Source organism: Mus musculus, chromosome 4, assembly GCF_000001635.26.
Source record: "Mus musculus strain C57BL/6J chromosome 4, GRCm38.p6 C57BL/6J".
Classification (NCBI taxonomy): domain Eukaryota; kingdom Metazoa; phylum Chordata; class Mammalia; order Rodentia; family Muridae; genus Mus; species Mus musculus.
The window spans coordinates 146494629-146518890 of record NC_000070.6 but is presented as its reverse complement, the minus strand read 5'-3'; the positions used below and the strand labels follow the sequence as shown (position 1 = coordinate 146518890).

The 24262-nt window shown below is 44.4% G+C and overlaps 2 protein-coding genes and 1 pseudogene across 3 annotated transcripts in view; all 3 read right to left on the bottom strand.

Moving 5' to 3' along the window:
- Zfp993 (zinc finger protein 993) overlaps nucleotides 1-6042 on the bottom strand; it is a 478623-nt gene extending 472581 nt beyond the window's left edge. Inside the window, exon 1 of the mRNA XM_030253976.1 lies at nucleotides 6014-6042. The gene's annotated coding sequence lies outside the window, so the exon portion shown is untranslated. The remainder of the gene's footprint in view (nucleotides 1-6013) is intronic.
- Nucleotides 1-16891, bottom strand: part of Zfp981 (zinc finger protein 981) — a 37396-nt gene extending 20505 nt beyond the window's left edge. Inside the window, exons 1-2 of one of the 2 annotated variants that reach the window (NM_001243138.1) lie at nucleotides 16747-16891; nucleotides 6014-6106 (exon numbers count right to left, since the gene is read on the bottom strand). The gene's annotated coding sequence lies outside the window, so the exon portion shown is untranslated. Of the gene's footprint in view, nucleotides 1-3848; nucleotides 3972-6013; nucleotides 6107-16746 lie in introns of those variants that run through there. The other variant, NM_001243139.1, reaches the window with a different exon arrangement.
- Nucleotides 1-24262, bottom strand: part of Vmn2r-ps16 (vomeronasal 2, receptor, pseudogene 16) — a 160377-nt pseudogene that overhangs the window by 86620 nt on the left and 49495 nt on the right.

Sequence of the window (24262 nt, the reverse complement as noted above, 5' to 3'; positions counted from 1 at the left end):
CGACTTTAAATCTTGCAACTGACATTTCCTCAAATACATACCTGATTCTGAATAGACACAATTCCAAACGCTTGAGCCTTCCAGGCAAAGTTTACTATCACTTGTTTCATCACATCTGTTTAAAGTAGATAAACTCAAATAGCAACATGCAGTGTTCAGACATTGGGACTCTTGAGTACTAGAAGGCCATAGCATTCTAGTCTAGCATTTTCAAGGAAAGTCTCTGAAATATTGGATTCCTGTACTCCCATTTGTATCTTCCTATTGTCACATCTAAGTGTTGTAACAATGTTTATCTCTTTAAAGCTGTCTTTTCCTATCCCTTACCATTAAAAGAGATGATTATATTAGCATACAGTAGTACTAAATATTTATCCATACATTAAAATCAGAAGAACATGGAATCATATTTTTCAAGCCCTGAGAGAAAATAACTGGCAACTGTAATGTGAAATCCAGAAAAGTGGCTACAAGTATTGACAGTGTAAAACATACATTTGAACATAGTAATATATTAAGACACCTTTTTTACTCAAAAAAATTACATAGAAAATAAACTAATGAAAATATGCACAAAAGAATAAGACACAAAATTTTCATGAGAACTTATGAAATAAGACATTTATTGTGAAGAATGAAGGAATGAATATAAGAAAAGTAGGAAATATTACTCATGTACAACATAGTAAAGCTCTCTCCCATACAAGGAATGGAGAACAATATGAACCATATTTTGCCACTTACAATGCCTGCAAACCTTCTAGATTGCAAATGCTAAGGAATGCAATCTCACAAAGAACAGATTTTCATTGACCTATCATCAAAGAAGTTCACAATAAAAATCTTGGTAGAAGTTAGAATAGATAACACAGCTATCTACATAATTAAGAGAATTATTTGTGAATCTTGGTTTTCAGTACAGGAAGAAGAAATTCTGCCGAACTAAACTGTCATCATATTGTAAAGGGATATTCAAACCTGTTCTGACTTAGGGTGTGGTTCAGCACAAGGCACACAACTCTCATCACTGTGGTTGGAATACAAGCAAGCCTTTAGGATTCGCTTTAATCCCAAACAACAAAAGTACATTTACTAAGAAGAAGGAGTTTCACATTTTTACAGTATTGTCTAATTGAATGGCAGAAAATGTGAAATATCAGAGAAAGATCTTAGAGAACAGGATATGCCCAACACTCCTGAGGTGAGAGAGGAAGGGGAAGCTACTTAAGGGAGAGAAAGACAGTACAGGAAGAAGAGAATGGTAAAGGAATACAGTAGGGTGCATGGGCAGCAGTATAGTATAGTTGAGAGAGTAGAGCCACAGAGAGGGAGAAGGACACAGTTTTACTGGGAGAATTTTACAGACTCAGGCTGAAGAGAGAACATGCTAGGCACAGGTAAAGACAGAATGAACAGGAGAAAGAGACGGAGCCAGAAGATTTAAAAAAGATTGCTATAGTTAATTTAAGGCCAAGCAGAGCAATTCAGTGTCTGAGAGAAGAACCAGGCTGAATGAGTCAGTTGGGAGAGTAGTTTGAGCCTGAACAGCTGAGTTGAACCATCCAGTTAAGAGTTGAAATGAGGTCAGACAGTGGTGGCACATGCCTTTAATCCCAGCATATTTCTGAGTTCGAGGCCAGCCTGGTCAGCAGAGTGAGTTCCAGGACACCCAGGACTCTACACAGAGAAACCCTGTCTGGAAAACAAAAAAACAAAACAAAACAAAACAAACAAAAAAAAAAAAAAAACAAGAGTTGAAATGAACAAACAAAGGGGGAGCTTATTCAGCAGGAAATTTCTGAGGGTGAAAACACTCTAGGACCAGATAAGATTGTTTAGGGGCTAGAGGCTTCCAGGACTAGGCCAAGGTAAGTAGACAGAGGCAGTAAGCCTCCCAGACAACAATTATAATAGGAAAATACAAGTTACTTTTAAGGTTCTGTGGAAAATCTAATACCACTCACTATAAAAGCTTTCTAGAATGTAAGAAGAGAAGAAACACACCTCAGAAAACAAATGGAAATAGACTTGAAACTAAACCAAACCGTCCAGAAAAGGTAGAAAAGTCATTATTCCATCCTTTTTTTTCCATTTTGTATTAGATATTTTCTTTATTTACATTTCAAATGTTAATCCCTTTCCTAGTATCCTCTCCAAAATTCCTCTATCCTCTCCCCCCTCCCCATTTTAAAGAACCCATCCTCTCCTGCTTACTGGCCCTAGTGTTCCCCTATATTCTGGCATAGAACTTTCACAGGTCCAAGGGCTCTCCTCCCATTGATGACCTACTAGGCCATCATCACCTACAGATGCAGCTAGAGCCATGAGACCCACAATATGTTTTGGTTTTTTTTGGGTTTTGGTTTTTTGGTTTTGTTTTGTTTTGTTTTTTGGTTGGTGGTTTAGTTTCAGGTAGCTCTAGGGATACTGGTTAGTTCCTATTGTTGTTCCTACTATGGGGCTGTAAACCCCATCAGGTATTTGGGTACTTTCTCTAGCTCTTTCATTGGGGACCCTGTGCACAGTCCAAAGGATGACTGTGAGCACCCACTTCTACATTTGTCAGGCACTAATAGAGCCTCTCAGGAGACAGCTATATCAGCCTCCGGTCAGCAAGCTCTTGTTGGTATCCACAATATAATAAGGCCAAATTCAACAAACTGCATCAGTGTGAACACAATTCAAGGACTTAAACTCGTGTAGACTGGACCGAAGACGTGATTCAGAAAGCAAGAGCATCTTCTGGAGAAGAACAACTCAGATCAGACCATCCACTCTGTCAACAAATATTGTGGATGGACTCTCTGGTGGTAGCATTCAGAGTCCAGAAACTGCTATGCAAACTGGGGCAGGAGGCAGAGTTATCAATGGCCATACCCAGATTTGTATCCTGTGTGCTACAATTTCAATCTGCCAGGCAAGGCATGGCCTCCAGTATCATAGTGGCAAGGCTATCTGTGGGTAACAAAAGGCTTTCCTGTTCAAGCTGAGGCCGGCTCCTCAGGAAAAACATATATAGACTAAACAGAGAATCTGGCTAAAATCCAATAAGGAAGGTCAGAGGCCCTGGGAGGGAATCCAGGATTGACATCTGCTTCATGTGTAAATGGCCCTTTTCAAACACATTAACTGATGCTGATTTCAGTCTGGGTAAAAGAAACTTTGATTTCAATGGGCAACAGCAATTTCCCAGCATCAAAATTATTTAAATATTGACATGAAGTGAGAGCTGACAGCACTGCCTAACATGGGAAATCCATATCATCACATCTAATATTCTTAGTTGAAATCTTTCACTAAGACGCATCTCTGAATGCTGTACTTACATCAAAGAGTGCATATGCCTCAGTGTGAAACTAACGGAGACTAACTTTGTTAGGTTAATGTTAATATTTACAGCCATATGATGGTGCTTTATAACGTAAATTTTCTAATTCAATCAAATCTCCACCAATCGCCATATGACAAATATCTACAAATCTCTCAGGATGCCTACTCAGTTCCCTGGAGAAAGGGAAATGAAATGGCAAATGGAGTAACAGGGGAGTTAAGAAAGCATGAACGAATTTGAATTACAGGAGCTTTATAAAGGCTTTGGCAAAGACAAACATCCCAGTATACAAACTCCAGATGCAGCCAAGGATCTACAGGGATACTTTAGAAAAATATTCTGGCAACCAGAAAATTGATTAAAACATCACCATCAACCCAATTCACAGGATCTCAAACTTCCTGACAAAGGTAAGATATCCACAACAGAATTGTGAGAGTAGCGACAGAAAATGCACCCCCTGCTCCACAAGCCTGCCCTGCTCTTGCCCATTTCCCAGCCCAACAGCTCCTCTGACCTGGAAGGCTACAGGACCAGATGCTGAATGTCCTAGGAGGCCAGCACAGCAACTGCAGCTTAAGGAAGTTTTCAGGTTCTGCAAATACTAGGCACTAGTCTCCCTCCAGGACTTCCTGACCACGAGGCAGCCAAGGTACAAGGAGAATGCTGAAAAGGCGGGACTTCCTGTCATTTCTGCTTGGCTCTTCAGAGCCCCTCCTTCTGAACCCGCCCAATATTCAGCAGCTTCCTGCAATTCTTCTAAGCCCACCTACTTCAGGACCTTTTAAATTAATTAGCTTCCCACTTCTTCACAGCAATTTTTATTGTTTTGGATTTTTGCTTGCTTGCTTACTGAATTCATTGATTGATTGGTTGATTCTTCGTTTTTTTTTTTTTGTTTTTTTTTTTAAAGATTTATTTATTATTATATGTAAGTACACTGTAGCAGCTGTCTGAAGACAGCTGCTATCGGGTGCTCTTACCCACTGAGCCATCTCACCAGCCCCGATTCTTCGTTTTTATTTTGTCTTTTCCTTAAACTTATCTAATCATGCATGAAGCCCACCCTCCCCAGCAGGAACCACTCCTCCAACTCTGTTGCAGGCTGCCTTCCACACAACTTCTCTGGACCTACTCTGCACAGCTTCCCCACAATGTTGCTGCCAGACTAGACCAGAGCTGGATGTACTAGGACACTGCACCTGGGTTCTGAGAGTTTTACAGAGTCAGACTGAAGAGAGAACATGCTAGGAACAGGTAAAGACAGAATGAGCAGGAGAAAGAGAAGGAGCCAGAAGATGAGAAAAGATTTCTACAGTTAATTTAAGGCCAAGTGGAACAATTCAGTGTCTGAAAGAAGAACTCAGCTCGGAGAGGAGTTTGAGCTGGAAAAACCGAGTTGAACGAGCTAGTTAAGCATTGAGAAGGAATAAGAAAGGGGGAGCTTGCCAGGCTTGGTGGCACACGCCTTTAATCCCAGCACTTGGGAGGCAGAGGCAGATGGATTTCTGAGTTCGAGGCCAGCCTGGTCTACAGAGTGAGTTCCAGGACAGCCAGGGATACACTGAGAAACCCTGTCCCGAAAAACCAAAAAAAAAAAAAAAAAAAAAAAAAAAAAAGAAAGAAAAAAAGAAAGAAAGGGGGGGGGAGCTTATTCAGCAGCAAATTTCAGAGGCTGAAAACACACTAGGCCTAGATAATACTGTATGGAGACTAGAAGCTTACATGACTAGGCCTAGGTTAATAGATGTAGGCAGGAATCCTCCCAAATTACAGTGACAGTAGGAGAATGAAACTTACTTATACAGCCCTGTGGTAAAAAGTAGACACTGCTCAGTATGAAAGCTCTCAAGAATAGAAGAGAAGAAACATACCTCAGAAATAAGGCAAACAGACTCAAAACTAAAGCAACCAGTACAGAGAAGGTCAACAATAATTATTCCACTCTAATGGGGATTAATGCAACACAGAATATCAATAAGAACACAGGTCAAGGACAGGAAAACATTTAGAGTGGATAGAATAGGTGATTCAGAAAGCAAGTAGATCTTCTGGAGAAAACCACCTCATATCAGACACTGTCAACAGACATCTTAGACATCCTGGTGGTAACTTCCATAGTAACAAAAACTGCTAGGCAAATTGGGGCAGGAAGCAGAGTTATCAATGTATATACTCAGGTTTGCAACCTACTTGCTGCAATGTGAATCTGTCAGACAAGGCATGGAAATTTTTATGATACTGGCAAGACTGACTATCTGTGGGTAACAGGTTTTCTGTTTCAAGCTCCACAGGAAAAAAAAATCCATAGATTACAGTGAAAATCTGCCTAAAAATCCGGTAAGGAAGGTCACAGGCCCTAGGAGGGAATCTACTGATGATATTTGCTTTATGTATAAATTGCCCTTGTCAAACCCATAGACTGATGCTGCTTTCAATCTGGGTAAAAGAAACTTTGATTTCAATGGGCAGCAGCAATTTCCTAGGATCAAAATTAATTAAATATTGACATCAAGTGACAGCTGACAGCACTGCCTTCCATGGTAAATCCATATCATCACATCTAATATTATTCTTTTCCAGAATCATTAAGGAAATAGAATCTGGCAAAATCAAATTCATGTCCTCTTTGTACTGGCAGGTGAGCCCCACTCTACCCCTTGTTCAATACCTCTAACATACCTGGATCCTTTGTGAGAGTCTCCTTGACCTTAACTATCCAGTGCTCTTAGTGTTGATTTACAGTTATGGAGATTTGACTGAGCATATGGAGACCTGAAAGTGAGAAAATATAGTTTAGAATGAACATGGAACTGTTCATGGAACAAAAATGAAAGACGTCAATGCCCGAGAAAAGGATCAATATGAAGGAAAGAGAAGATATCACGAGAATACCTATTTTTCTCCGAGTATTCCAGTTTACCCTAAAGATGTGAGAGTCAGCCACACAGTTAATACACATACAGAGTCTTTTTCCAAGCAACACAGAAGAGGAGGAGGGAAGACTGGAAGAAAATTATTCTGACCCAGAATCCAGACAGTAATCCAGTAAGTAAGTGATCAAGATTATTCAAAAGATGTTGTCTAATTTTGTCTTAATCCATAGTAAAAGCCTGTCGGTAGCACACCTTTAATCCCAGCACTTGGGAGGCAGAGGCAGGCAGATTTCTGAGTTCGAGGCCAGCCTGGCCTACAAAGTGAGTTCCAGGACAGCCAGGGCTACACAGAAAAACCCTGTCTCGAAAAAACCAAAAACCAAAAAAAAAAAAAAAAAAAGAAAAAAAGAAAAAAAAGAAAAAAAAAATCCATAGTAAATTTTCCACTTATTAAAATATCTACTCCTGAAATCATCACCTGCTGGGCTGAACCTTGGAAAAATTCAAAGAAATTCAGGAAGAATGGCTACCTGGGGTACCTGTTAACATATCAATTAAGTCATAGTTGGATAGGTGCTTTCTTGGCTGCTGGTTATCTCTTGGCCTGCCCCTCTATCCTCCAACACACCCTCAATTCCCCTCCCCCCACCTGATAGCCTGGTGCAGTTTGGAACCAGCCAGTATCTCTGAATGCTTTCTCCCTCAGACTGAAAAGCCAAATATTAACCTCACCACCAGCACAAGAACCAGGTATCTTATTGAAGTGCTGCAGGTTGCATGTCTTAGAAAACTAATAAAGCCTCATAGGAAACTACAGTTGCCTATAAAACTGCCTGTAGCATTGAAAGACCCCCGAGGTGGGTGGTCAATCAATCTGAGGAGACCCTCCCAAGGATCAGCGAGACCACGATTCGGATGTAATCAGCAAGAGGCTTTATTGGGAACACGGGTACCCGGGCGACTCAGTCTATCGGAGGACTGGCGCGCCGAGTGTGGGGTTTTTACCCTTTTTATAGGGCTGGGGCTGGGGAGCAAAAAGCGTGGGTACAGAAGCGAGAAGCGAGCTGAGTGGTTAGTTTAAATCAAGGCTTGGGGTATTTCCTGGTCATTTGGGGAACCTGAAACTGAGGTGGGACTTTTTCAGAAACTGTTGCTGGTTCCGCTTTATCTGGGTACCATCTGTTCTTGGCCCTGAGCCGGGGCCCAGGTGGGTACCATCGGTTCTTGGCCCTGAGCCGGGGCCCAGGCGCTTGACCACCGATATACCCTTTTTGGCCCTTGTCCTAGTATTATTCAGCCTTGATTTTTAACTGTTAATCTTTAACTGAACTTCCTTGTAACTTTTGAGAACTCAGCTCTGGTACTTTTTCATGCCTTGCAAAATGGCGTTACTGCAGCTAGCTTGCTAAGCCTTATGGTGGGGTCTTTCATTCCCCCCTCTTTCTGGAAACTGAATAAAATCTTTTATTCACGTGATTCCACTGCTTCTGGATCTATTGATTTGAGTTGGTGATACTGTTGGGTCAGAACCAGGGCCTGCACCACCGAAATTCTGTCTTTTACAAACTGGACCAAGCGGTTGAGAATACAGGGTCCGAAGAGTAGGATTAATAAAAGTACTATCAGAGGGCCCATAATGGTGGATATCAGGGTCGTGAACCATGGGGACCTGTTAAACAGTCCCTCAAACCACCCTTGTCCTGATTCGAACAATTTTTGTCTCTGGTTTAGTCTCTCTCTTAGCTTAGCCATGCTATCCCTTACTACGCCAGTGTGGTCCGCGTAGAAACAGCATTCTTCTTTTAGGGCAGCACATAATCCTCCTTCTTTTAGGAACAGCAGATCTAATCCTCTCCGGTTCTGTAGGACCACCTCAGACAACGAGGTCAGAGACTTTTCTAGGGCACTGACTGATTTTTCTAAGGCCCCAAGGTCTGTATGTATGGCTGCCTGGAGCTGCTCGAATTGTTTGGTGGCCACTAGGGCTGTAGTCCCTGTTCCTACTCCTGCAGCTATGCCGCCCATAGTAAGTCCTCCCAACAGCAGGGCCAGAGTTAATGACACCGGCTCCCTTTTATATTTGGTTTTTCTCTCAAACTGGCCATAAACATAACCAGGGGAGTGGTAGGTCACCTTTGGCCAGAGCTCAACCAGGACACAGTAATCGGTGGTGAGGTTGAGTACAGTAGTAGATAGGCAGGGAGTGAGCCCGGTGTTGCAAGCCCAGATGGTCCCGGCGGGAGCAGCCAGATAGTAGGACCCGTCGCTCGTCTTCTGGGTGGTATTACACAGGGCCTGATGGGTTTTGGGAACTGCTCCTACGCAGAGTCCCTGTCCGGTCACTTCGGACAGGGTCAGCTTGTGTTGGGAGGCCACGGAGCAGTTAGCTGGGGCAGAGGTATGGTTGGAGTAGGTACCTAGGACGGCAACCCCTTCGTAGTAGGGGGGTCCCGATACCAGACACAACCAGCACTCTTGGGTTTTGTCAGGACTGGTGAGGTTGAGTGCTTGGTAGGCTCCGTCTACCAGATTTAGTAGCCTGTCTCCTGTCCCAGGCTGTTGAGAAGGCGGGGGAGCCCCAGGTACCATAGAGACCGTGCCTGAAGGAGGATGATGAGGAGGCCTGGGGAGCATGATCTGCACGGGTTGGGATGGGGGTAGCTGGTCAGTGATCACGGGATTAGGCCCAATGGGGACGCGGGGTCCTACATTGAGGACCTGGCGGGTCAAAGAGAACCGGGTCACCGGGTCGGCCCTTGTGGATCGATAGAGTCTTAGTCCCCAAACTTTGGGGGCATCCCAGCTGGCCTTTTTACCCGCGTCAGTGAATTCTAAGACTAGGGGGTTGCATCGACCCCCCGGTGTAGCACCCTGGACGCCACTGGAGACCGAGGAATCATAACAGGGGCCCTGATCCTTAGGAGTGTTTCCTCGCTTAAGGGAAATTAGGTCCCATGATGATGAGGGCTTCCAGTATGCCTGTCCAGTGGTCTCACATCCCCATTTGCCACAGTAGCCCTCTCCCGGCCCTCCACACCCTATTGGTACAGTATGACCGGAGCAAACATAGAAGTCATACAGTCTTGTCCTTTTTCTTCTTCCGGGAGAGCGGCAACCATCTCCATCTGGGTCGTCCCAGTAGTCTCCTACTAAATCACACAGGTCAAAATATAGTTTAGGGAAGGTGTCTGTCATCGTCCCCAGGAGGGAGGTGGCGTTAGCTGTTTGTCCTGTCATTAGGTTGGTAACTCTCCAAGTAACATTGAAGACCTGGTGAGGGCTGTCACGTTGTCCCGAGGCTCCTGCCCCCACTAAGATCCCCATAACTATCAGGGGGCCCCACGGGTTAATCTTATCTTTAAGGGATTTTGAGAACGCTGGACCTTCCATGCTGTTCCGGCCGGAGGAGTTGTCGCCGCCTTTACGTGAGCGGCGTGTATCCACGCAGAGATGCCGTCTACTTTGAGAGCGGTGGGGGTGGTCAGTAGGACGGTGTAGGGTCCTTTCCAGCGAGGTTCTAGGTTCTTAGTCTGGTGCCGGCGTACCCACACGGCGTCACCGACACGGAAGGGGTGTGGTATCACTGGCTGATCCAGCTGGTCCTGATAAGCAGCGGCCAGTGGCTTCCAGACCTCTCGTTGTACTGCTTGGAGGGCCTGTAAGTGAGCTTGGAGAGAGGGACTATTAGTTAACTTTGACATTTCAGGATCATGAAAATTGACGAGGGGCGGGGGTGCCCCATACAGGATTTCATACGGAGTAAGTCCATGGGGGCCCGGAGTATTCCGGGCTCGGTAGAGGGCCAGGGGGAGTAGGAGTACCCAGTCTCTAGTGCCAGCTGCAAGCGTTAATTTGGTTAAAGTCTCCTTGATGGTTCTATTCATTCTCTCTACCTGACCTGAACTCTGGGGTCTATAAGCACAATGTAACTTCCAATCAATCCCCAGTAAATCGGCCACCGAATGACTTACTTGGGAGACGAAGGCAGGCCCATTGTCAGAACCCAGTACCTGTGGCATCCCGAATCTTGGGAATATTTCTTCTAATAGCTTCTTGGTTACCACCTTGGCGGTTTCACGTTTAGTTGGGAAGGCTTCTACCCAGCCAGAGAAGGTGTCCACGAACACTAGGAGGTACTTGTACCCGTACAGTCCTGGCTTAACTTCAGTAAAGTCAATTTCCCAATGGGTACCTGGTCGATGTCCGCGTACTCGTACCCCTGCCCCGATCTTGGCTTTACTAGCATTCACTTGAGCACAAGCTGTGCATGATTCTGCCACATACTGGAGAGTTCTGTCTCTGTTTAACATGTAGTAGGGGCTTTCTTCTCTGTCAAGGAGTGCCTTCATCTTTTGAGGGCTGAGGTGAGTGAGCCTGTGTAAGGAGTCTAATAGTTCAAACACAAACTGATCGGGCATTACCGGCTTGCCTTGTAGAACCCAATATCCTTTTATCTGATTATAGGTGGCTCCCAGTTCTCGTAATCTCTTTAGATCTGTTTCAGTGTAGTGGAAATGGGAGGGCGTATACGGGGTCGAGTCCTCTATGAGGAGGGTGGAAGTTTCTGGAGATGTCCTTATGGCTGCCTCTCGGGCCGCTTGGTCTGCCATACGGTTGCCCCTGGCTTCAGCACTGTTTCCCTTTTGATGCCCGGGGCAGTGAATTATACTGAGTCTTTTAGGCAGGAAAAGAGCTTTCAGTAAAGCCAGGATCTCGCTCTTGTTTTTGATTTCTCTGCCCTCTGAGGTCAGCAACCCTCGCCTCCTATAGATTTCTCCATGGACATGGGCCGTGGCGAAAGCATATCGGCTGTCAGTGTAAACATTTAGCTTCTTACCTTCTGCCATTTTCAGGGCTTGGGTGAGTGCGATCAGTTCGGCTCGCTGGGCTGACGTTCCAGCTGGCAGGGCCCTCGCCCAGATTACCTCGGTCTCTGTCGTCACTGCTGCCCCAGCTTTTCGCTGTCCTTCTTGCAAAAAGCTGCTCCCATCGGTATACCAGGTGTGGTCGGCGTCTGGGATGGGCTGGTCGGTGAGGTCCGGTCTGGTTCCATGCGTTTCAGCCAAGATCTCGAGGCAATCATGGGGGGCTCCTTTCTCCGGTAGAGGGAGCAAGGTGGCAGGATTGAGGGCCACCACTGGTCCGAACTGAACTCGGTCAGTGTCTAGGAGCATTGTCTGGTAGTGGGTCATGCGGGCATTGGATAGCCAGCGGTCAGGGGGTTGCTTGACCAGTGCCTCTACTGCATGGGGGGCCAGGATGACTAGCGGCTGTCCCATAGTTAGTTTGCCTGCATCTTTTATCAAAACGGCAATGGCTGCTACCATCCGTAGGCAAGGGGGCCACCCAGCTGCCACTGGGTCTAGCTTTTTGGACAGGTAGGCCACAGGCCGACGCCAAGGTCCCAGTTTTTGCGTTAGGACGCCTTTGGCGTAGCCCTGCTTCTCGTCGACAAAGAGTTCAAAGGGTTTAGTCAAATCTGGCAATCCCAGGGCGGGGGCAGTTAGAAGGGCCTGTTTGATTTCTTGATAGGCCTTTTGCTGGTCTGGGCCCCAATTAAACAGAGTCCCCGTTTTGGTAAGAGGATACAAGGGGGCTGCCATTTCCGCAAACCCAGGGATCCAGAGGCGACAGAAGCCTGCCGTCCCTAGGAACTCCCTTAGTTGTCGAGGGGTCTTCGGAGTAGGCTGCCCCATCACAGTCTCTTTTCTGGCCTCAGTCAGCCATCTCTGACCCTCTTTTAGAAGATACCCCAGATACTTGACCTGTTTCTGGCAAAGTTGGGCTTTCTTGGCCGAGGCCCGGTATCCGAGGTCCCCTAAGGTTTGTAATAGGGCTCGAGTACCTTGTTGGCAGTCAGGCTCGGAAGTCGCGGCCAGCAGTAAGTCATCTACGTACTGCAACAGGATCAAGTCTGGGTGCTGGATCCGGAAGTCGGCTAGGTCTCTGTGCAGAGCCTCGTCAAACAGGGTGGGACTGTTTTTGAAACCCTGTGGGAGTCTGGTCCAGGTCAATTGTCCTGAGATTCCCATCCCTGGATCTCTCCACTCAAAGGCGAAGAGAGGCTGACTGGTGGGGTGGAGTCTCAGGCAGAAAAAGGCATCCTTTAAATCAAGCACAGTGTACCACTGGTGGGACGGTGGGAGCCCGCTCAAGAGGTTGTAAGGGTTGGGCACGGTGGGGTGGATGTCTTCCACCTGCTTGTTGACTTCTCTCAGATCCTGGACAGGCCTGTAATCATTAGTCCCTGGTTTCTTAACGGGTAGCAGGGGCGTGTTCCAGGGGGACTGGCAGGGTACCAGTATTCCCTGGTCCAACAGCCTCTGTATGTGGGGCTTGATCCCCAGTCTGGCTTCCTGTGACATGGGGTATTGTTTTATGGACACAGGGGTGGAGGTTGCCTTCAGAGGTATAATCAGAGGCGCTTGGCGAACTGCCAGTCCCATGCCCCCAGTTTCCGCCCAGGCCTGGGGAAAATCAGAAAGCCAGGTGGACCCTAGAGAAACATCCGGCTCTGTTGAGGTCTCATGTAGCCGATACTCATCCTCTATGTTTAGGGTCAGCACTTGCAGGGGCTGTCCCATCGGTCCCACAACCTGAGCTCCTGATCCCTCGAAGTGGATCTGGGCTTTGAGTTTAGTCAGCAAGTCTCTTCCTAGCAGAGGATAGGGGCAGTCTGGTACATGGAGGAAAGAGTGGGTGACCTTACCGGTAGCTAGATGTACTTTGCGATCCGTGGTCCAGCGATACCGCTTCCCTCCAGTAGCCCCTTGGACCCAGGCAGACTTGTCACTTAGGGGTCCAGGATTTTGGGTCAGCACGGAGTGTTGGGCCCCAGTATCTACCAGGAAGGTGACGGGTTGCCCCCCGACTTTGAGGGTTATCCTGGGTTCGGGGGGGGCTCCTGACCCTGACCTCCCTAGTCACCTAAGGTCAGGAGGGAGGTCTGGGGCCTCGGTCCTCGGGGCCCTCGTGGCTTCTTTGGGCAGTCCTTAGCCCAGTGTCCCTTTTCCTTGCAGTAGGCGCATTGGTCCTTATCAAGTTGGGGCCTCCTTCGCTCTCCCCCCTGTCTATCCTGTCTCTGTCCACTAACTACAGTGGCCAAGAGCTTGCTCATTTCTCTATGTCTCCTGCGGTCCCTTTCTTTCTCTCTCTGCTCATCCTCTGCCCTACGGCGTTCTTCTTTTTCCTCTGTTTCTCTCCTGATACGTTCCTCTCTTTCTTCCGGGGTTTCTCGCTTATTAAAGATCTTTTCAGCTTCCCTCACTAAATCTCCTAAGGTCTTGCTCTTTAAATCTTCTAACCGCTCTAACTTTCGCCCGATATCCGGGGCAGACTGCCAGATGAATGACATAGACACATTGGTTTCTTGCCCTGGGTCCTCAGGGTCATAAGGAGTGTACCTGCGATAGGCCTCCTTGAGTCTCTCTAAAAAGGCTGAGGGAGACTCATTAGGTCCCTGGGTTATCCCTTTTACCTTGGCCAAATTGGTGGGGCTTCTGCCCGCGTTTTGGAGACCCGCTAAGAGCAACTGGCGATAGAGGACTAGGTGGTTCCTACCTTCTGTAGTGGTGTAATCCCAATCGGGGCGTTCAAGGGGAAAAGCAGCATTGACTTCATTAGGCAACTGAGTGGGGCGTCCATCATTGCCCCGGACTGCCTTTCTAGCCTCTAGGAGCACCCGCTGCTTTTCTTCTCCGGTCAGCAGGGTCCCTAACAACTGCTGACAGTCGTCCCAGGTGGGCTGGTGGGTGATGAGGACGGACTCAATCAAAGCCGTCAATTTACCTGGATCTTCAGAAAAGGAAGGGTTATTATTTTTCCAATTGTATAAGTCCGAGGAGGAAAACGGCCAATACTGAAGCTGGCCATCTCCCCCCATGCGGAGTGGGAATGCCTGGGAGGAGGTGGAGTCCGCTGCGGGAGGGTCCCTCCTTCCCCGCAGTCGAGACACCATGGGAGAAGGGGGGGAAACCTCGGAGGTGGCGGCCGCCTCTTCTTCATTGTTTTCTCTGGCAGAGGAGGAAGGTTGTGCTCCGTACGGCGGGGGGTCCTCTGTGAGAAGGTCAATGAGAGGTCCGCCGCTATCAGGGAGAACCTGGGGCTTAGGAGGTTTGGGCTTTATAGAGGGGGTAAGGGCAGGGTAAAGGGCAGATCGGGACGGAGGTTGCGCAGAAGGACCGGGCGGGAGGACGGGAGCTGTCGGTAAAGGAGGGGGTTTTGGAGAGACAAACGGTTTGACCCACGGAGGGGGGTCATAGGCAAGTGCCTCCCAGGTGACAATGTATGGGACCTGATCCGGGTGTCCGTGGGGACCGGGAGAGAATACCTTAGATTTAACCTGTAAAATAATGTCCAAATTAAAAGTACCATCTTGCGGCCACCCCACATTGAAAGTTGGCCACTCGGCAGAGCAGAAGGTGACCCAACGTCTCTTCTTGACGTCCACGGACTGGTTGGACGCAATGCGCTGGACGTCTCCCCAGTGTTCTAGGGTCAGACTCAAAGGAGTGGTTACGGTCTGTCCCATATTTTTAGAAACGGTCCAAAACAATAACGAACCGACAAATGACAAAACAACACAGAGACAGACAAGACGCGCGGCGCGGTTTCGGCGGAAAACCGAAAGCAAAAATTCAGATGGGGGAGAGGAGCGTTTCGGCCCCTCGCCGCCCAACAGAACCACGTATCCCTCGGTCAAAGGAGAGGCTCCAAGGAGTCCGAGACGGGTCGGGTTCTCAGATACAGATTGGGCCACAAAGATGGCCCCCGATGCCTCTGAGACGTCTCCCAGGGCTGCGGCCGGGAATATGAACTCGTCAGTTCTTCCACGGAACCGCCAGATTCAGATCTAGTTAGCCAACTAGTACAGACGCAGGCGCAAACATTAGATGCCGGCACAAACACGCACGGAGACAGAGACAGACACGAAACGACCGCTGGCCAGCTTACCTCCCGGCGGGGGTCGGTGGTCCCTGGGCAGGGGTCTCCTAATCTCGGTGGAACCTCCAAATGAAAGACCCCCGAGGTGGGTGGTCAATCAATCTGAGGAGACCCTCCCAAGGATCAGCGAGACCACGATTCGGATGTAATCAGCAAGAGGCTTTATTGGGAACACGGGTACCCGGGCGACTCAGTCTATCGGAGGACTGGCGCGCCGAGTGTGGGGTTTTTACCCTTTTTATAGGGCTGGGGCTGGGGAGCAAAAAGCGTGGGTACAGAAGCGAGAAGCGAGCTGAGTGGTTAGTTTAAATCAAGGCTTGGGGTATTTCCTGGTCATTTGGGGAACCTGAAACTGAGGTGGGACTTTTTCAGAAACTGTTGCTGGTTCCGCTTTATCTGGGTACCATCTGTTCTTGGCCCTGAGCCGGGGCCCAGGTGGGTACCATCGGTTCTTGGCCCTGAGCCGGGGCCCAGGCGCTTGACCACCGATATACCCTTTTTGGCCCTTGTCCTAGTATTATTCAGCCTTGATTTTTAACTGTTAATCTTTAACTGAACTTCCTTGTAACTTTTGAGAACTCAGCTCTGGTACTTTTTCATGCCTTGCAAAATGGCGTTACTGCAGCTAGCTTGCTAAGCCTTATGGTGGGGTCTTTCAGCATGTGACCAAAGTCTACCTCTTGGTCACGATGTATTATTTGATAAAGCTGGCCCACATGGTGGAATTGGTTTTTCTCTGGGGACACTCAGGGTTAACAGAACCTACTATATATCTTCAAGTCTGATAATCTGTCTAACACATATTCTCTATGAATGATTATTATTCACCTTACTGCATTTTCTTCTCAGGGTCTTCTTTTCTTTTCTTTTCTTTTCTTTTCTTTTCTTTTGTATTTATAACCACCTATTGAATTCAATTTTCATATCCTATGTTGTCCTCATTTCCTTAAGGAAATTTCTCCTCACAAGTACCTTGCTGCAATCCTGTCTTCAAGTTTTATTCAAACCTAAGGTACGATATTAATAACAAAGCATATGTAGACACATTTCTCAATGATGTATTTACATCAAAGACTGCATATACCTCTGTGTTCAGCTAATGGAGAATATAACTTTGCTTCGTTAATGTTAATATTTACAGCCATATGATGGTGCTTTATAAGGAATATTTTCTAATTCGATCAAATCTGTACTGGTCCCCATATGACAAATACCTACAAAGCTCTCTCGGGATGCCTGCTCAGTTCCCTGGAGAAAGGGAAATAAAATGGCAAATGGAGGAACAGGGGAGTTAAGAAAGCATGAACGAATTTGAATTCGAGGAGCTTTATTAAGGCCTTTGCAAAGACAACCCTCCCAGTATAGTATATAAAGCCCAGAGAGGGCCAAGGATCTACAGGGTTGTTTTAGAAAAATATTCTGGCAACCATAAAATTAATTAAAACATCACCATAAACTCAATTCACAGGAACTCAAACTTCCTGATAATAGTAAGATATCCACAACAGAATTGTAAGGGTGGCAGCAGAAAATGCACCCCTGCTCCACATGCCTGCCCTGCTCCTACCCATTTCCCAACCCAAGAGCTCCTCTGACCTGGCAGGTGACAGGACCAGCTGCTGAATATCCTAGGAGGCCAGCACAGCAACTGCACCTTAAGGAAGTTTTCAGGTTCAGCAAACACTAGGCACTAGTCTCCCTCCATGACTTCCTGACCACGAGGCAGGCGAAATACATTGAGAATGCTGGAATGGCGGAAATTCCTGTCACTTCCTCCTGGTTCCTCAGAGCCACTCCTTCTGAATCCGCCCAATATTCACCAGCTTCCTGATGTTCTTCTAAGCCCACCTACTTCAGGACTTTTTAATTAATTAGCTTCCCAGTTCTTCAGAGCAATTTTTGTTGGTTTGGATTTTTTCCTCCTTGCTTGCTTATTTAATTCATTGATTGATTTTTTGATTGATTGATTGATTGATTGATTGATTCTTTGGGGGGTTTTGTTTTGTTTTGTTTTGTTTTGTTTTGGTTTGGTTTGGTTTTTTTGAGACAGGGTTTCTCTGTGTAGCCCTGGCTGTCCTGGAACACACTTTGTAGACCAGGCTGGCCTCGAACTCAGAAATCTGACTGCCTCTGCCTCCCAAGTGCTGGGATTAAAGGCGTGGGCCACCACGCCCGGCTGATTCTTTGTTTTTATTTTGTCTTTTTCTTAAACTTATCTAATCATGCAGGAGGCCCACCCTCCCCATCAGGAACCACTCCTCCAACTCTGTTGTGGAAACACAACTTCTCAGGATCTACTCTGCTCAGCTTCCCACAAGGTTACTGCCAGACTAGACCAGAACTGAATGTAGTAGGACACTGCACCTGGGTTCTGAATCCTTCAGATATAATAGATCCTGTCTAACTTCTCACATTATGAGTCTAGTCTAAAAATGCACACAATTAAGCAGTCCCTCTGAATTCTGATGCTCAATACCCAAAACAAAGTAAAACTAAGATAAAATGTCTTTTGCTCAAACTATCAACTATGTATGTATCTTATAAGGAGAGCAATTTACATGATATCCTAGGTAAAGAATTGAAAACCCAGAGTCATGATCAAAGAGATCAAAGTGTGTAAGCCACATATGTCAACTGATAGAGGACAGGAACAAAATGATTCGTGGGCAAAAGAATAATAGCAAAAGCCTGAAGGAAAGGAGGACAACATAGGATATGAAAATTGAGTTCAATATGTGCTTAGAAATAAACAAGGAAAAGAGCCTGAAAAGAAAATGCAGTAAGGCAAATAATAATATCTCATAGAGAACGTGTGAGAGACAGATTATTAGACTTGGACAAAAGGTAGAGGAGCTGGATACCTTAGTCAAAGAAAATGATGAATTAAAATGAAGTCAGGTTTAGGCACAATATTATTTACTGCTTGAAGGGTGAGGCAATAAAGAAAAATTTCTTTGAATAAGCGTCTAGATTTTTGTCAAAAGAAAGAATAAAGAAAGGAAAGAAGGAAGGAAGGAAGGAAGGAAGGAAGGAAGGAAGGAAGGAAGGAAGGAAGGAAGGAAGGAAGGAAGGAAATAGAAAAAGACCTACAGTATATACTACACTATTTAGCCATTTGTTCATAGAAGATTCCCTGACTGTGCTCTATAATACTCTATGTACACCCATGCATATCTTCATAGGCTGGGAAAAGAAGACTAAAGAATTACCAAAGTCCCCTTAGAGAATATGGCATGAGGTCAACTCTTTACATGAAAGTAATGAGTTCCAGGATTCTTTTGTGACTTCTGAGGTTCAAAAACTTTGTGATAACGGTGAGAGTTCGTTAAAATGGATTCTGGCCAGCATAGAAGTGAGAGCTCAGAAGCACAAGCCCAGACCTGATGGTCTTTCTTTAGAGAACAGGGTTCTGAGCCCATGGACACCTTTCAGAATGCAGGGCTACTTGTTACCCATTGTGGTGAGTTTTATATTTTCCCATATTGTGCTTATGCAAAAAAAAAAAAAAGAGAGAAAAATTATGTCACAAGTTAATGGATTCTGCATATGTGAACAGATTAAATACGCTGGTAATTAATAATGCATCTGAGTTAAGGAAAGAATCAATACCCTTTCCCTCAGAGGTAATTTAACTAACTGTGAGTCCAAAGTTGAATTCTCTTCTTCGTCTTATCTGAGCCTTCCATCCTGTGTGTCTATTCAGTTAATTTAAATCTGTAACTTGCTGAATACTGCCTTGTGTATCTCTCACTTCCTGTGTGTCTGACTTTGTCTCCATGTTTGTGTCTATCTGTGTACTCTGTGTGTATGTCTGTTGGCTTTTGTATCTCCATTGCTGGTCTTAAGAAAGACCTTTGCAATATTTTCAGGAACATCAAGAAAACCCCATTATATGGGGAAGGAATGGTATAGTATACAGAAATCTTTAACAGAGTTTTAAAAAGGATGAGGTAACTGGCTCCAAGTGATTACAGACATCACCGTTTATCAATCAGTACACATAATGGTATATTCATTTTGGAAGGTTATGCTAAGCCTCTGCATTTCATGCTTTCAGCAAATGACACTCAGGCAGTTTCTGGACATGCCTTGAAAAAGTACATAAATTACCACTGTATCAATAAATTATCATTGCACCAATGCATCATGTTAGGTTTTAAAAGTTGGTAACAAGAGAAATACAAGGAAAATAACGTTTGTTTTTACATTGTTCTTTGAAAAAAATGCTAAACCATAAAGTTGAATACACAGTAGAACTGGAGTTTTAAATCTTAAATTTCTTCAAGTTGCATTCATTCCGGTTGTAAGGTCCAAGAAAAATCACCATCTATTAGAAGGTAAGAACTTTTGTACACTGCATTGCCACACTTGTGGCTCTGCCAATGCATAGAAAAGCACCATGGTACAAGACTCCATGGACTTTGGCTGGCTGTATTCTTAATAAGGTGTTTGGAATTTAAAAAAAAAAAAAAAACAAAACGAACCAGCTTATAAGTGTATGAAGGTGATTCTAATGAAGTCTCTGAATTCTGACAGAGATGGAGTTCCAGTTGATCGTGTCTTTTCCACTGGGTTTTATCAACTGAGTTGTTCTACAAAGTGGTTTCATAAATGTAAGCAAACACTGCAGGGCATTGACAATAAAGGTGTTGCTTTTTAGAAACTGACAATAAGTCTTCATTGTTAACAAGCAGACTTACACAACTCACTGTGTATGAAGAGGTCAAGCTGGTGCCTCCAAGAACATTGGCTCTTATGTTCCACAGTCCTCATTATGGAAAGGGCTTTGCAAGCAACAAAAAGTGAAATATATAACAGAACCAACAAAAAAGACATTGATCTAAAATTTGTCCTTCCTCCAAAATATGCTAGGTCAATGATGTCATGAATTTATCGTGAATAACCAATCAATATCTAATTTGACTTAAATACCCAAAGCACCCTTGTGATTATATATATATATATATATATATATATATATACATATATATATATATATATATATATATGCACATTGCATATGTACGTGAGTGTAGTGGGAGTACTTGTGCACACACCAGTGTTATAAATTATGTGAAGGAGTTTTCTATATAATTTAAAGCACAGGCCTTTCATTGGAGCAGTCTACCAATCATCATTTAAATTTCAGACTATTCAAGCCTATGACCTCATTCATAGCTTGCTCTTTACCTCTCTGCCCCTGTTCCCACTTATCTGTTCTCTTCTATGTCTCACACTAAATCTGTTCCACCTGCTTTTTCTTCCCTACATCACTTTTTCCATCCAGAAATTCCACCCTCCAATTCTTGTCCCAGGAATTGAATGTTAGGTTTTTTCTTACAAGCAATCAGGTGTGAGACATCTCCAGAATTCTGTGGATTACCTCTAGGCATAGAGAGCTGCCTGCCATTCAAATATCTCAGCAGGTGTGGAGACAAGTATTTACAAATGTAAGCCTGGTGATGGGCCATAGAAATGACAATATCAAGATCCTGCTAGCACTTAGTTATCTACCAATATAGCAGTAAACATTTAAAAATACAGAGACACACCTGCATAAAAGTTTGGAAAATTAACTTCAACCCATGTGAAGAGTTCAGAAAGGCCAAAAGAGGAAATTGGGGCCCACAGGGTGGAAAGTCACTTTGACTTAGAATAGTCTGGCCTCAAATGAAGAATAATACACCTGCCCCAATGTTCTGATTGCTGGGATTATGCCAGCAACACTTGCATGTTTGATGTCTATAGAGTCAAGCAATGTAATTGAAATGAAATAAAACTTGAGACCTGTGATTCATGTAATGTACGTCAAATAGCCCAAAGAGTTGTTCGTGAGCTTTGAAACCTGGGGCTGAGAACATAGCAGAACAGACTAGGACATGCCCGGGCAGGCCCATCGCCTCCCTATCTCCCTCCCCTCTGACCTAAGTTAAATGTTACAGGCTGCTGATGTTTAAATGGACGAATCACGTGAAACTGCGCCAATTCCTCCCCCAGCCCCACTCCTTTTCTATTAAAAACCCCTAGCTTCCAAGCCTCGTGGTCGAATCCACTGTCTCCTGTGTGAGATAAGTTTCGACCCGGAGCTCCACCATTAAAATACCTCGTGTTGTTACATCAATGTGTTGTGTTCTATTCGTGATTCTTGGGTGCACGCTGAATTGGGAGCTGAGTGGGGGTTTCCCCACTAGGTTCTTTCATAATCACACTTTGTATATCTGAACAACATAATTTATATTCTTTAAAAATATTTGACTGTCTTTCTATTTACACTAACACAACATTAACATCTTAAGAACTAGAAACATCCATAAAATATATTTTTTCTGTAGAGAGCAAAAGGACCTTGTGGTCAAAAATAAGCTCTAAGGTAACCAGGAATATAAAATCCCAGAGTTCTCTCTTCAGTAGAAGAGAAGTACACTTTTTTTCTGACCAGAAGTGAGGGAATGGATATAGTAAGTGGCATGGTGAGCTGTGCTAGATGTAGTGCCACAAAACACCTGAAGGTCCCAAACTATGACATTGTCCCAGTCAATCTTCCCTTGATCATTGTTTCTCAGGCAATACAAACACACCTTGCAGGAGATGTACCTTGTAGCTTGGTGTCCTCAACACTGTATACTTGATCCTCCTCTAGGCCCTTTAGTTTTAGAATCCAACTTTAAGAAAGACTCACATGTACTTTGCAAAAGACTTTTGAGGTAGTCACACTTTCATCTTCACTGTGCACAGAGGATTGAGACAATTATTACCAAGAACTAACTTTCCAAAATTATACTGTGCTTAATTATATCTAAAATAAACCACCCTGGGGTCAGAATCTAAAGTTACACTCAACATTGTCTACAGGGAGAATGGTTAGCATACTTACAGGTTTTAACTACTCAGAAATCCCTGAGTTTGCTCAAGCTCAGAACATAAAATACCAGCAATCTCCAACCGCAGATATTTCCAATCCTGAAAATCCATCACCTATAACTAAACCCTATACAAAGCCTGCCTCCCACTCATTTCTCTTCTGCTTATCACCTGAGCAGGGACAGGCTCCATCCAGTGTTCTTCCCAGTCATTATCTTGTGTGTGGTTAATTGTCCCATGGGGCTTTGCAGTTTATCTTGACTTCTGAGTACCAGGAGACTTTTTACTTCAGATGTTAACACAGGCACTGGGAAAGATTTTCTCTGAGTGCTGTAGGAATTTCATTGGCTATAACCCACAACACACCCACAACCAGTGCTGAAATAATTACAGAGAGGTATTGAACTAGATTTCTTTTTTGTCTCATGGATTGTTACGCTACCAGAACTAGTGTTTGCAGAGACTCCCACATTTATATCACCTATCCAGTAAACATCAATCATCATCTTTCATTCTAAGTAATGAACTCAGAGTTGAGCCAAAAAATTTCTTCCCCTTTGAAATTTTAGCTTTTTGATATCTTCACTCATAATGACCAATAGGAAAATATACTTTATCAGCAATCAGCAAAATATTTCACACAAAAATTGCACAAACATAGATCAGAAATTTGAGACTAGATAGGGTGATGTACAAATACTAATGCTTGGACCAGTTGTTTTGAAATATATTATAACTTTTACCTTAGCTTTTTGGGGGCAGATTTGTCAATTAGTGAGTCTATGGATTTTGTTTGTTTGTTTATTTGCTTGTTTGTTTTCCTACTGAGATACAGAAAGGGGTTAGATCCAGAAGGGAGAAAAAGTGGACAGGAACTGAGAAGAATAGAGGGAATGGAAACTCTTCAAGATATATTGGATGAGAAAACAATCTTCGTCATTTTGGATAGATTCTTAGTGATGTCTTTTGGATTCAGTATTTGAGTATTTTATTGAGTATTTTGCATCAATGTACATAAGGGGAATTGTTCTGAAAGTGTCCACAATGACATGAGCATACTTCAGCCTCTCAAATTAGGGTTGTGAGCATTACTAATGTACAAAACATGATTTTGCAACAGTACTGTGTGAGTCACAAGGGTCACAAATATTAAATTTTGTACATGAAGAGCACTCCACTTCTGTTCAGGAGTCTGTTTGTTGTCATTGTTGTTATTGAAACTCATTTTATAAATGCTGCATATTAGTGGAAGTTTGCATAAAACATTTGTGCTTCCTTTAGGTCGATATTTCCAAGGAAAGAGAACGTGTTAATCTGTATCTGCCTTTGCATTTCCCTCAGACAAATGTCCTACAAGATTAGACTGGGACACAATATGGAAAAAAAACTGGTCTCTAGAGTCTACAAAAAGAAAAGAATTCACACTGAAGCCAAACCCTATAAAAGTAATCAATCCAGTAAAGCCTTTTCATGTCACTATCACAAAAATGTCATAAAAGAATTTATATTGAAGAGAAATCCTACAAATATAAGCAATGTGCTTAGCATCGGGTGCATCTGTGGACAGCTAGAAGTGTCTTTACAGTTAGGTTCTAGACCCAGTGAGGACACTCCTCATCTGTAGGCAACAGCACTGCCCCTGTATCTGTTGCCAGGGCACCAATTCCCTTTCACACGCTTCCCAGCCTCATGGACTGAATAAAAGAGTGTTCCCTCGTCGCACAGACCCTTCTCTTCTTCTGACCTCTCACCCCTCTCAGACACTGCTTCTGTCAATAAAACCTCCCACATGACACCTGAAGCTTGGTGTGATATGTCCAGGATTTTGCCTGCCTGTTCTAACAAATATGAAGAAATGATTTCTGTTACCCTTGTGACTCATGCAGTATTGTTTCTGGTACATAAATAAATTCATGATAAAGAAGAATTCTGTAAGTAGGCTTTTAGATGCCTTAACAGGAATGAATGCATTCACAAGTAAATGTAGGAAAGAACTCACACAAGAGAAAAACACTATTCATGTGACCATTTGATGAGGACTCTAGTTTCAAAAAAAAAAAAAGGTCTTGCTCCTTCTCCTTTTCATCATGGCTTTGAAGGTAGAATATGGTTTACAATGTGCACTCAAATGCAGTGAAGTTGATCATTAATAGTTGTGGGAGTTTTATTTTGAAATATTTGAAGTTGATTTTAAAGTTTAATGTATATGAGGCAAATTCATTCCCAAAACTTTATTAGGCCATTGTTATAC